The 13,481-nt window shown below is 43.8% G+C and overlaps 1 protein-coding gene across 1 annotated transcript in view; it reads left to right on the top strand.

Moving 5' to 3' along the window:
- The window catches only part of ZFYVE9 (zinc finger FYVE-type containing 9), a 98,332-nt gene that overhangs the window by 21,987 nt on the left and 62,864 nt on the right, over positions 1–13,481 (top strand). The window contains exon 2 of the mRNA XM_050961653.1: positions 11,914–12,018. The gene's annotated coding sequence lies outside the window, so the exon portion shown is untranslated. The remainder of the gene's footprint in view (positions 1–11,913; positions 12,019–13,481) is intronic.

The raw sequence follows: 13,481 nt of genomic DNA, 5'->3' as shown, positions 1-13,481 counted from the left end.
AAATGAGGGCGGTGCTAACTGTCGTACTCCACCGCTTCCGCTGCAGCTCTGCTCTCCTGGTGCCATGAATCCACCTGGCAGGTCCTCTTGTCATTTTGTATAAATATCTATTTTGTATAAATATCTATTCTCGTGGCATCCGTTGTCACTTTCAGGGAACTTTGTGACTTGCTTTCCCCTGCCCTGAAGCACAAGAATACCAAGATGAGAGCAGCCCTCACACTTGAGAAGCGAGTGGCGATAGCCCTCTGGAAACTTGCAACACCAGATAGCTACTGGTCAGTCAGAAATCAATTTGGAGTGGGTAAATCTACTGTGGGAGCTGCTGTGATCCAAGTAACCAGCACAATCACTGAGCTGCTGCTATCAAGGGTAGTGACTCTGGGAAATGTGCAGGTCATAGTGGATGGCTTTGCTGCAATGGGGTTCCCTAACTGTGGTGGGGCAATAGATGGAACGCATATCCCTATCTTGGGACCCAACCATCTTGGCAGCCAGTACATAAACCACAAGGGGTACTTTTCAATGGTGCTACAAGCACTGGTGGATCACAAGGGACTTTTCACCAACATCAACATGGGATGGCTGGGAAAGGTGCAAGATGCTCTCACATCGTCAGGAACTCTGGTCTGTTTGAACAGCTGCAGGAAGGAACTTACTTCCCAGAACAGAAAATTACTGTTGGGGATGTTGAAATGCCCATAGTTATCCCTGGGGACCCAGCCTACCCCTTAATGCCATGGCTCATGAAGCCATACACAGGCACCCTGGACAGTAGTAAGGAGCAGTTCAACTATAGGCTGAGCAAGTGCAGAATGGTGGTAGAATGTGCATTTGGATGTTTAAAAGCTCGCTGGTGCAGTTTACTGACTAAGTTAGACCTCAGGGAAACCAATATTTCCATTGTTATTGCCGCTTGTTGTGTGCTCCACAATATCTATGAGAGTAAGGGGGAGATGTTTATGGCGGGGTGGGAGTTGAGGCAAATCGCCTGACGGCCGATTACACACAGCCAGACACCAGGGCAATTAGAAGAGCACAGCTGGGCACCCTCTGCATCAGAGAAGCTTTGAAAACCAGTTTCATGACTGGCCAGGCTATAGTGTGACAGTTCTGTTTGTTTCTACTTGATGAAAACCCACCCCCTGGGTTGACTCTACTTCCCTGTAAGCCAACTGACCTCCCCTCTTCAATCACCAGTTTCAGAGGCAATAAAGTCATTATTGTTTCCAAATCATGCATTCTTTATTAATTCACCACACAAATAGGGGGAGAACTCGCAAAGTAGCCCAGGAGGGTTGAGTGACAAGAGAAGTACCGGGTGAGGGTGGTGGAGGAGGGAAAGACAAGGCCACACTACAGTTCAAAACTTATTGAATGCCGCCTCCTGTTGCTTGGGCAATCCTCTGTGGTGGAGCGGCTGGGTGCCCATAGCCTCCCCCCCTCCCCCCTGTGTTCTTGGGCATCTGGGTGAGGAGCATATGGAACTTGGGGAGGAGGGCAAGTGGTTATACAGGGGCTGCAGTGGCACTTTGTGATCCTGCTGCCTTTCCTGCAGCTCCACCAGATGCTTGAGCATGTCAGTTTGCTCCCCCATTAGCCTCAGCATTGCATCCTGCCTCCTCTCAGCGTGCGCCTCCCTCCTCTCATCGCGTTCATTTAATGCTTTCCTGGACTCTGGCATTGTTTGCCTCCACGCATTCTGCTGAACTCTTTCAGTGCGGGAGGACTGCATGAGCTCTGAGAACATGTCGTTGCGAGTGCGTTTGTTTCGTCTTCTAATCTGCGCTATCCTCTGGGATGGAGATGTTAGGGGGAGCGTAGAATCATATAATATAGAATATCAGGGTTGGAAGGGACCTCAGGAGGTCATCTAGTCCAACCCCCTGCTCAAAGCAGGACCAATTCCCAACTAAATCATCCCAGCCAGAGCTTTGTCAAGCCTGACCTTAAAAACCTCTAAGAAAGGAGATTCCACTACCTCCCTAGGTAACCCATTCCAGTGCTTCACCACCCTCCTAGTGAAAAAGTTTTTCCTAATATCCAACCTAAACCTCCCCCACTGCAACCTGAGACCATTACTCCTTGTTCTGTCATCAGGTACCACTGAGAACAGTCTAGATCCATCCTCTTTGGAATCCCCTTTCAGGTAGTTGAAAGCAGCTATCAAATCCCCCCTCATTCTTCTCTTCTGCAGACTAAACAATCCCAGTTCCCTCAGCCTCTCCTCATAAGTCATGTGCTCCAGCCACCTAATCATTTTTGTTGCTCTCCGCTGGACTTTTTGCAATTTTTCCACATCCTTCTTGTAGTGTGGGGCCCAAAACTGGACACAGTACTCTAGATGAGGCCTCACCAATGTCAAATAGAGGGGAATGATCACATCCCTCTATCTGCTGGCAATGCCCCTACATATACAGCCCAAAATGCTGTTAGCCTTCTTGGCAACAAGGGCACACTGTTCACTCATATCTAGCTTCTCGTCCACTGTAACCCCTAGGTTCTTTTCTGCAGAACTGCTTCCTAGCCATTCGGTCCCTATTCTGTAACAGTGAATGGGATTCTTCCGTCCCAACTGCAGGACTCTGCACTTGTCCTTGTTGAACCTCATCAGGTTTCTTTTGGCCCAATCCTTTGGCCCAAACATTTGCAGCTGCGGGAGGAAAAAAAGGGAGAGTAGTATTTTAAAAGATACATTTTAGAGAACAAAGGGAAGACTATTTCACACTGAATCAAGCGATTCACATTACGTAGCACACGTGCTTTTGGTACGAGGTTGCATTTTGCCTCTTATATTGAGTGCCTGCCGGTTTGGTGTGAGACATCACACATGCTCGGCTGGGCAACAGAATTTGGCTTGCAGGCCAAAGGGTTTCGGCTTCTTCAATCTTCAGAACGTGGGTTTCAAACAGCAGCGCCCTCCTTTCCCATACCAAGCAAAGCCTGTTGGGTTGGCCATTTAAAAGGAGAGCCTGCGGTTTTAGGGTGAATGTGCAGCACAATCCAACCCCCCCCTCCAATTCTCTGGGATAATTGCTTCACACACACCCCTCTCCCCCACCCCATCGCGTGGCTAGTATCAGGGAAGATCCCTGTCAGCCAAACGCGAACAGCTCAGCATGAACGGGCCTCCCCCCACCGTGTGGCTAATAGCAGAAGTGATTTCTTTTCAGCCAAAGGCAAACAGTCCAGCAGAAACGGGCACCTCTGAATGTCCCCTTAAACAAATTTCCCATATGACAACCAGGTGACAATGAATATCACTCTCCTGAGGCTAACACAGAGAGAGAGAGAACGGATGTTGCTTGAATGTCACCGAAGCCCAGGCCCATTCGCTGCAATGTTTTGTTCTGCAATGATTCCAGACTACTTGCTACTGGCTTGGCATGGTAAAGTGTCCTACCATGGAGGATGAAATAAGGCTACCCTCCCCAGAAGCCTTCTGCAAAGGCTTTTAGAGTACCTCCAGGAATGCTCATGGAGATGTCCCTGGAGGATTTCTGCTCCATCCCCAGACATGTTAACAGGCTTTTCCAGTAGCTATCCTGGCTGCGAATGCATCCCAAGTCTTCAGGGCAAATTAATAATTAAACATGCTTGCTTTTAAACCCTGCATTATATTTACAAATGTACACTCACCAGAGGTGCCTTCTCTGGTTTCATGGTCCGGGAGCCCACCTTGGGAGGTTTGGGAGGGTATTGGCTCCAGGGTGCTGAACAGTTTCTGGCTCCCAGGGAGAAGAGATTCTCCTCATCTGCTAAATCCTCATCCCTGTTGCGTGAGACTCCCCCCATGCAGGTGTCCACGGACAGTGGTGGGGTAGTGGTAGGGGCCATCCCAAGAATTGCATGCAGCTCATCATAAAAGAGGCATGTATGGGGCTCTGTCCCAGAGTGACCGTTTGCATCCTTTGTTTTTTGGAAGGCTTGCCTCAGCTCCTTAACTTTCACGTGGCACTGCTGTGTCTCTGTTGTAGCCTATGTTCATCATGCCCTTGGAGAATTAGCAAATATATTGTCATTTCGTCTTTTGGAATGGAGTTCTGCCTGCACGGATTTTTCTCCCCATACAGTGAGCAGATCCAGTACATCCCGTTTGGTCCACGCTGGAGCTCTTTTATGATTCTGGGACTCACCTGTGCTGATCAGCTCGCCACTCTGGCCAAACAGGAAATGAAATTCAGAAATTCCCGGGGCTTTTCCTATCTACCTGGCCAGTGTATCTGAGTTGAGAGTACTGTCCAGAGTGGTCACAGTGGAGCACTCTGGGATAGCTCCCGGAGGCCAATGCCATCAAATTGTGTCCATACTACCCCATATTCGACCCAGCAAGGTCGATTTTAGCACAAAATCCCTCACTGGGGAGGAATACAGAAATCGATTTTAAGAGCCCTTTAAGTCGACAAAACAGGCTTGGTTGTGTGGACGGGTGCAAGGTTAAATCGACCTAACGCTGCTAAATTTGACCTAAACTCATAGTGTAGACCAGGGCTAAGTGTTTATAATTATCAATCAGGTGAACAGTTCAAGTGATTGGAATAATTATCATTTATTTGAAATGTTTGGCCTGAAATTCATTAGGCTGGTTATAGTATTGTTTAATTTTAACATTTCTAATTATGTCCCTGTTAATGCAAAACCATCCATTTTTATTATAGCAGCTGTGACTCATGTACTTGATAAAACTTTGTGTTTTAATCACTGATCGTTGATAAACTGTACATTGCATGTTGGTTAGTCTCTAATATTTTCAATCAGTGATTCCAGAATGAGGAGAAAAGGAAATTAAGACACCAGAATTACAAAGTACTGATAGGCTGGCCAGATTCTTTTTTAAATTATTACATTTTTTTTTTTTACGATTTCAGCAAATAATATTGATTATTTTAAAGCATTTTAAAAGATTTTAATTAGTTTAAATTTTCACAGTTATGTGTGATTATGGGCTGTAAGCAATTTTTTTTCAATTGTTATCAATTCTCACAGTTATGGGAAATTTTGGGCATTAGACAATTATTTGGTGAAGTAGCTGCTGAAGTTCAAAAAGGTAAAGCTTTGTAACCATTAAAATACAAACTGTCAACATCCTATGTCAAAATATACAAACTAAATATCCTTAATTCAAACGGTAAGTTCACAAGCAGCATTTTTCTTTCTTTGACTATCTGTAAATTTCAATAATTATCAGTGGAAATATTTTTTCATTCGTCTGTGTGTGTGCTGTGAAATTGACATTTACTGACAAAAATTGAATCCTTCCAAGACTACGTATGGTTTTTTGGGTCCTGATCCTTATTTATATAAACACCACTTTATACTGATCTAGCAGCGTACATGTGCCTTGAAGTGGATGCAAATATAAATCATGTCCATTTTAAGACATCTTTACACTGTCAGAACAGCATGAAAGGGACTTATGCCTTGTGTATACTAGGCAGTTTTGTCGACAAAAGTCAGGTTTCGTCGACAAAACAGTGGATGTGTATATACAACAATGCTCCTCCTGCCGATTTAACTCTCCTGCTACGCTGACATAATAAAACCACTTAGATGAGTGGCATAGAGCGACACAGTGTCAATATAGATGTTATGCGTGCTTATGTCACTCTGAGTGTCCCACAATGCCCCTCATGACCGCTCTGGTAAGCAGTTTCTAGTCTTTTACCCTGCAGGCAGGTACACAGGCATGCGCCCCTCTCCCTTTAAAGCCTTGTCAATTTTTGCTTGGTGTGGACAGCTCACATTGCATCTTCTCAGTTGACTGTGCCAGTTTTCCACAGCAAACAGACTCCCATGTGGAATACAGTGGACTTGCTGGATCTGTGCAGTCGCAGCTCCAATCCAGCCACAGGAACTTTTGACATCTACGAGCAGGTTGCTCGTGGCATGGATGAGAAGGGGCAAAAAGAGGAAACGCAGCAGTCCCGAGCTAAGATAAAGGAGCTGAGGCAGGTGTACCAGAAGGCAAGGGAGGCCAACTGTCACTATGGTGTGGCACCGAAAACATGCCACTTTTACAAGGAGCTGCATGCCATCCTCTGCGGCGATACCACCTCCACCCACAGGAGCTCTGTGGATACTTCGGGGGGCCTGGAGGCTGCAGCCAGCAGAGTCAATCCTGAGGCCGAAGTGGTGGACGAGGAGGTTGAGTTGGAGGAGGAGGTGGGGGCAGGCAACAGGCTTGTTTGGTGCCATGGCAAGCCAGGACCGCTTTTTGATTTCAGAGGGGTCTAGCCAGTCCCAGCAGTCCAGGTCAGGTGTGCCTGAAGCAGAGAGGGGAGCTGTGGTAAGTACTCATTTTTCTTTGATAGTGCATGATTACATGAGGTAGAGGTGTCCTTTATTTTGTTACATGGTGTATGTGAGAGAAGGGATTGAATTTAACAACGCTAGGTACTGTTTGATTCTGCTTTGCATTCCCCTGTGCAGCTACGCAATGGGGGCCCTGCAGAAAAGTTTGTTAATGCACACCGAGATCTCCCAAGAAGCCTCCATAGTTGAGATCACTAGGAAACTTTCCTGCGGATACTCTGCAATCCTCCACTGAAGGTTCAGTAGCACAGCTGCTTTGTTTCTTCCCCTGTTGTAGGAAACTGTTGCACCAATCAGAAGTTATTTCTGGAGGAACCAAAGCAGCACACAGGCGAGCAGCATACGGAGCAGGTCTTAAACTGCATTCAAATAGGAGATACACCTTTGCGTCTTCGGTTACCTTCAGTAGTGTGATTTCAGCTTCGATCGCCCCCACCAGTGGAAAACTGTGCCAGTATTCAGAATAGTGTCCCCAGGTGCTTGTACTGATCCCCTTCTGAAACCACCGAGACCTTGTCTCATCTTGTGTGTGTGCGTGCGCACACACGCACACATGATCCGGCCAAACTCACCAAGTTTAGTGCTCTGGCCATGCTGCATGCTTGCCAAGGGAAAGTGAGAAAGAGGTGTATGTAACTTTTATGATTCAAGACAGAGTGCATATGCGATCCTGACTCTGTGTATTGTTTCTTTTGCTTCTGCAGATGTGCCCTTGAGGGCCAGTTCCTAAAAACCTTTGGAGTGCCTCCATCAGATAAGGAGGAGAAAGAGGACATGTTTTGGGAATTGCTGCAATTGTCAGATCAGGTTGATAGCAAGCACAAAGTGTGGAGAGAGTCAATAAACATGAAACTACAAATGGATAGCCAGGAGAGGAGACAGAGTCCAGGATAATAAAGCTCATGGAGGACCAAACGGAGGTGCTGAGGTCCCTGATTGCACTGCAGGTAGAATACATGCATGCTTGACTCCCCCTGCAGTTCATGCAGAACTGCATTCCTTTCCCTCCCAAACTCTTCCCACACATTCCTCTCACGTTTCCAGTCCGTCATAATAGCCCTTGCACTCCACCCCAGGGACGTTTTCCGTGAAGACAGCTGGACTTACACGCAGCTGTGAGATCCTCGCTTCAGCGATTGTTGCTCACTGTCATGTCCCCTGTAAGAAATGTTAATCTATGTATTCCTGTTTAATAAATATTGAGTCTTACAAAGACAGTGATTCTTCATTTGTGACCTACACAGGGCGGTTGCAACAGAAATCTAAGTACAGTGGCGAGCGCCACATTTGCCGACTACATTTAATGCTCAGGCAGGAATAATTACAGGGGTCATTTAAGGTGGCAAGTAAACAATGCCTGGTTCAATTAATTACAGAATGACACATTACTGGGGCCCATTGTCAAGGTGCTGCTTCAAAGCCTCCCTGATTTGAATAGCCCCCTGTTGAGCCCCTCTAGTAGCTGTGGGGTCTGCTGGGTGATCCACCTCAATGCTCCATCCCTGTGGACACTTTCCTCAGGCTGCTATGATCATGAGAATATTTTCCTCATTGAGGTCTAACCTGCCAAAAAGACAGCACCAGTGACCCTTTAATCTGCCAAATGCACATTCTGCAATCATTCTGCACCGGCTGAGCCTGTTGAAGCGCTCCTTACTTCTGTCAAGGTTTCTGCTGTAAGGCTTTGTAAGTCTTGGGAATAAGGGGCAGGTTGGGTCTCCAAGGATCACTATGGACATTTCCACATCTCCCACTGGAATCTTCTGGTTTGGAAAGAAAGTTCCTGCTTGCAGCTTTCTGTACAGCCCAGTGTTCCTGAAGATGCTTGCATCATTCATCTTCCCTGACCGCCCTGTGCTGATGTTAGTGAAACGTTCGTGGTGATCCACAAGCACGTGTAATACCATGGAGAAGTATCCCTTTCTATTGATGTACTCCGTTGCAAGGTGGTCCGGTGCCAAAATGCCATCTATTGCCCTGCTGCAGTTGGGGAATACCATTTCCGCAAAGCCAACCATATTTTACACACATTGTCAAGAGTCATGGTCTTTGTAGCAGCATGAGATTAATGGCCCGGCACACTTGCGTTAACGCAGCTCCAACGGTGGACTTCCCGACTCTGAACTGATTTGCGACCAAGCAGTAGCAGTCTGGAGTTGCTAGCTTCCGCACTGTGATCGCCCCACTCTTCTCCACCAAGAGTGTAGCTCTCATTTTGGTGTCTTTGTGAAGCAGTTCTGGGGCAAACTCCGCACACAGTTCCCGGAAGGTGGCTTCTGCCTCCGAAAGTTCAGCAGTCATTGCTCGTCATCCCAGACCTCCATGAGAATGCGATCCCACCACTTAGTGCTTGTTTCCTGTGCCCAAAACCAACAGTGCACCGTGTGCAGCTGCTCCATGAATGCCAAAAGTAATCTGGTGTTTTCTTTACATGGCACGCAGCAGGTCAGGCACCTCTAATTCCTCTTTAGATAGGTACCTCATGATTAATTGTATTACCATCTGCAATATGTTAATGAAAGTGACCACAACATTAGAGAACAGTGCAGGATCCATCCTTTCAGATGGAGATGGTGGGCACTCAATATATGGGGGCCATTGAAAAATGCTGTAAAACGCTGTTGGAAGCCCATAGAATGTTGGGACAGAAAACAAAGCATCATGGGACATTGAGCCCACTCCCGTGATGCACTGTGATCCACTCTGCTTTCCCACAAGTCCTAGTGGCAGAAGGTGGCAAGTAACACAGTGCACTGCTCTTACTGTTGATGATAGAGTTCCAACTGTGGACATGCTCTGCTGACAGAGGGAGCATAGTGTGAACATGCAGTAACAATGCTGCTATAGCACTTTTAGATTGTCATCATGACTTTTGTGGACAAAACTCTGTAGTGTAGAAAAGGACTGAGTCTCCTTTCATCTCCTCCCCCTGCTGTCTCGAGGCCCCTGTTTACTACTTATATATAAATTGAGATAAAACACACATTTCTTTGTTTAGGATAGACCTGTTCAACAACTTTTGCCTAGGCAGAGGTGTGTGGTTTTCAACATGTGCTAATAACATCATCCAGGGGTATTTCATAACTTTACGTATGACGTTGCTACATACATTTCACCATGATGCTATTGACCAGTGTGGAGTTAGTTTTCAAATGATACCTCACAAGGCATATTTTGTACAAAGATTATTACAATAGTGTGTACGGTATGAATACAGGGGTGCTTATTGTCACAGAGTCCTATCGTAGTAGTGCAGGAGACAAAATGCATCCAATCATCAAAAAAGTGAACGTGCCTTAAAATGCTCAAATTAAACAAATGATGTTTGAGGTTTTTTCCCTTCTTTTTCAGTTATAGTGATTTTGAGTTTTACTAGGCACACAGTTCTGAGAAGGAAGGATTAGTCTCCCACTCCTCCCAGGTGATGGTGTCCCTTATAAGCAGAGGTTGATATTTGTGCAGAACTTAAGAGCATTGACCATCAAAGCTAATGAATATTATGTGATTTTATTTTAATCTGTTTCCCCTTTAACTCTCTTTATTAGAAATGATCCTCTTTTATTATCCTCCTTATTTTTTTCTCTTTCAAAAAATAGAGGAGGAAGCCACCCCTACATTTTAATCTATTTTCTGATATGGCTCTCGCTATATAAATATATTGCATTTATGTTTGTAAATGTGCATTGATTTTTGGGTTGACCTTTGTGGATGTTCCAGTGTACGTGGCGTGGTGTAAACAAAGGAGCATTTTGGACTGCAGGGTAATATTCTAAGAATTTTCTTTGGAGGCTGGTGGCAATACTTTGGTTGTTTCTCCTTCTCCAGGTTGAACAATTAGGAAAAAGTTAACTTTGGTACACAGGAAAAGGGACCAAAGAAAGTAGATTAGTTCTACTGTTTTCACATTTTATTTTTATAGCTATTGCCATGCATGCCCCAAATATTTCCTCTGTGGGAGACTTGTTTGCTTCAGGGGATTGGTAACAGAATATGTGATTTTTTTTTCACCTATAGATTGTTAGTTCTAATCCAGTTCTAATTGGTAGTGATCAAAATCTGTTACTGTCAGATAGCAGTTTGGTAGCCCACGTGAAATGCATTTGGTGACCAGGGTTTGGTTGACAAGTGTTCACATCACATAGCATGAACAGAATTGTTACTAAGTGGGTCTCACTTTTCAAAATCTCATCAGATAGACCAAGAATTGAATGGGCCATGGAGGCTGAACTATTCTTTTGCCATCTACAAGGTGATACTTCAGGTCAGGGAGGGGACATGGTAGTGTAGTGAGAGAGCTTACATTGCTGTCTGTACCTCATCTGTCTGGAGAACCTTTCATGCTCATGGAATTCACCCACACACTCACTCCTGTATGTGTATTATTGCCAATTTACATATCAAGTGATAACACAGAATGGAAATTCATTTCTTTTTCCCCAAGTTTTTGACTGTCTCCTTAACTTAAGGAGGCAGGAATATGCTTGAAAGCACTGTTGTACAATTAGCATGCAGGAATGGTACTACCAGCATATGATGCTGTATGATTTTATTCCAGACTTGTAAACACCTCTGTTATGTTTGCAACTGTTCAATTCATTAGCTTCCTGGAATTATTATTTGTGGCATATTTCTGAAGAGAACAATAAACAACCCTGGGAAAATAGTACTCCAACACTGAACATTGTGTTGGTCCATGGAGAGTTTTATTTTTTTCAAGCTCTTTCCATTTCAGTGGGGTTTTGTAAGAGTCTTTTCAAGCTGTGTCAAAGCATTAATAAACATATTACATGTTAGGCAGTTGCAATGCATTAGAAACAATGTCAACACACTTTAAAATATGAGCTTAGTTTAATTGAGTCCTTGTTCTATTTTAGGTTACTTTTGGCAGTTGGTCATGTACTACTGGTTATGTTCCCAGTGTGCGCGGATAGGTCATACTCTTGTGTTTACTACTACGATGCAGCCACATGAAAATGAAAACATGATGCTATCGAAGATGTTCTGTTCAGAAGAGTAAAATACATTTTCTAGGGATGCTTGTGGTGGTGGTAGATTAAAAGCCTTTAGGAAATTGAGAGAGACTGGTATTGTAGGAATAATTTGGCATAAACACAGTTGTTTGGCAGTAAAGAAATCAGCAGGAAGCCGTTGAGTGGAGTTTCAAGTATTCTGAGTGTGAGAGTCATGAGTTGTTAAGTATCAAATCTACTGGCTTTTATTCTTGGAAGGCTTAATGTAATATAAAATGATTAATTTTATACTAGGTCCATAAATTAGCATTACAGTCAAGGTCATCAAGGATACAAGGATGACTGCAGTTGATGCCTCATTCTATAGGTGTACAATTAAATTAAGAGTAATTGTAAGCAGGTAGCAACATATCCGTTACCACTGGTCTCTTTAGTCAGAATATTTCTGCTACTGCCCTCCAAAGCACATAGAACCTTGAATTAAAAGCTGCAAATAGAAACTCAATTATTTGGAGATTTGCAGCGTTTGCTGAATGTCTTGTGCTAGCTGCAACAAACTTCCTGTATTGAGAAAACATGGTTCATAACAGAATTACCAATCTTAAAATCTGCTTTTCTTTTTTCTTTTCAGAATCAAATAGAACGTACTGATTCAGCAGAAATGGCTGATTGTGCAGCAGTCATCATGAATAGGCACAGGGTCATCTGTTTCTTAACACATGTATAAGATAAAAAGGTAAGAAGCAAGTAAGCATTGTTGTTAATAGTTATTATATAATGCTATACTTTGTTAATACGGTTATATTGTATTATGTAGATTGTGATCAAGAAATAGATTACTTTAAAATGAATTAAGAATCTATATGTGGTGCAAACTTGGTTATATGAACTAGATGATTTAATGATTTCAGACTTGCATTTTCCTTTTCTTTTTATTGGGATTAAGTTTATGTTAGAACAAGGTTGTGTTGTTTTTTTTGCAGACCTCAAATCAGTCTCCCTCAGGCTGTGCTGAGGGCAGATTTCATCATCAGCTACGGACATATTGTAGCCCTCTTAAGCCATTCATTATGCTTGAAATGCTTGACGACTCCTTCTTCTCAGGAGAAAACTAGAAAGGTCACTACTGTGTGCTGGAATAGAGTGCAGACTTGACCAGCACTGCTGGAGGTTGAAGCAAGTCCTCAGGAGCATTGGATCTAACACATTAATTACCTGACTTGATGTGCAATCCCTGTAATCATGCTGTCAAACAATGACGTTGCCTGGAAGTTGAAACAGACAGGATAAAAGAGCAACTTATATATATTTTTTTCATCTGATCACAGACATTGCAATTTTCACCTCAGGAATCTTATGTTTGTATTTGTGGTAAGGTCTATTGTAAATCATTCTAGTATTGTCTGGTAAAGTTTAGTGAAATTTATACGTTCACAATTAATCACGGAGAAGGAATGATCTGAGCACAGGATTGGGAGACAAGAATTCCTGAATTCTTATCCTGGTCCCTTTTATGTTGAGTTTTTAGGCAAGTCTTCTAATCACATTGCCTTATTTTTCCATCTGTTAAAGGTGGATAACAACATTTACATACCTTCCTTATACAGGTATAGTAAGGTGTCAGTGTCCATAAAGCCCTTTGAGGATCAAAAATACTATGTAAGTCCAAAGTGGTGGTGATGCTTTCTATCACTAAAGTCCTGTCATCATTTCCATCAACACACTCTCCACCTCCCACCCCGGGGCTAGGTAACTCTATCATATAAAATTCGTTCTGAGTCTTATTTGAGAAGTTGGAATAAAAGTCTCATCCACATAATATTTTAATATAAATTATTTTAATATGATATAAATCAGCTTACTGTGTAAGTTACAGAGGAATAAAAAAGGCAGTGCTTTAAAATATTCTTGTTAAATATGAGTCTTCTGGGAACTGGGAGGGGAAAATGGTTGCTTAGATCTGGAGCTCCTTCTCAATCTCACTAAAATCTACCAACATCCGCTATTCTGAAGCCACAGTCTGCCTTTCCCCATGCACTCTCCCTGTCTGAGCTTTGTGATTTTGCAGTGAAAAGCTCTGGCAGTGGGGAGCTGCTCAAGCCTTTCCCCACTGCTTCCCCTCTTGCCAGAGCTTTCACCGATGAGTGTAGTGACACACTTCAATGTGGACGCTGTGCACTTTTCACTGTGGCGTGTTGC

Source organism: Gopherus flavomarginatus, chromosome 7, assembly GCF_025201925.1.
Source record: "Gopherus flavomarginatus isolate rGopFla2 chromosome 7, rGopFla2.mat.asm, whole genome shotgun sequence".
Classification (NCBI taxonomy): domain Eukaryota; kingdom Metazoa; phylum Chordata; order Testudines; family Testudinidae; genus Gopherus; species Gopherus flavomarginatus.
Note: the sequence above shows the minus strand (reverse complement) of the source record. Positions and strands in the feature narration are given on the sequence as shown.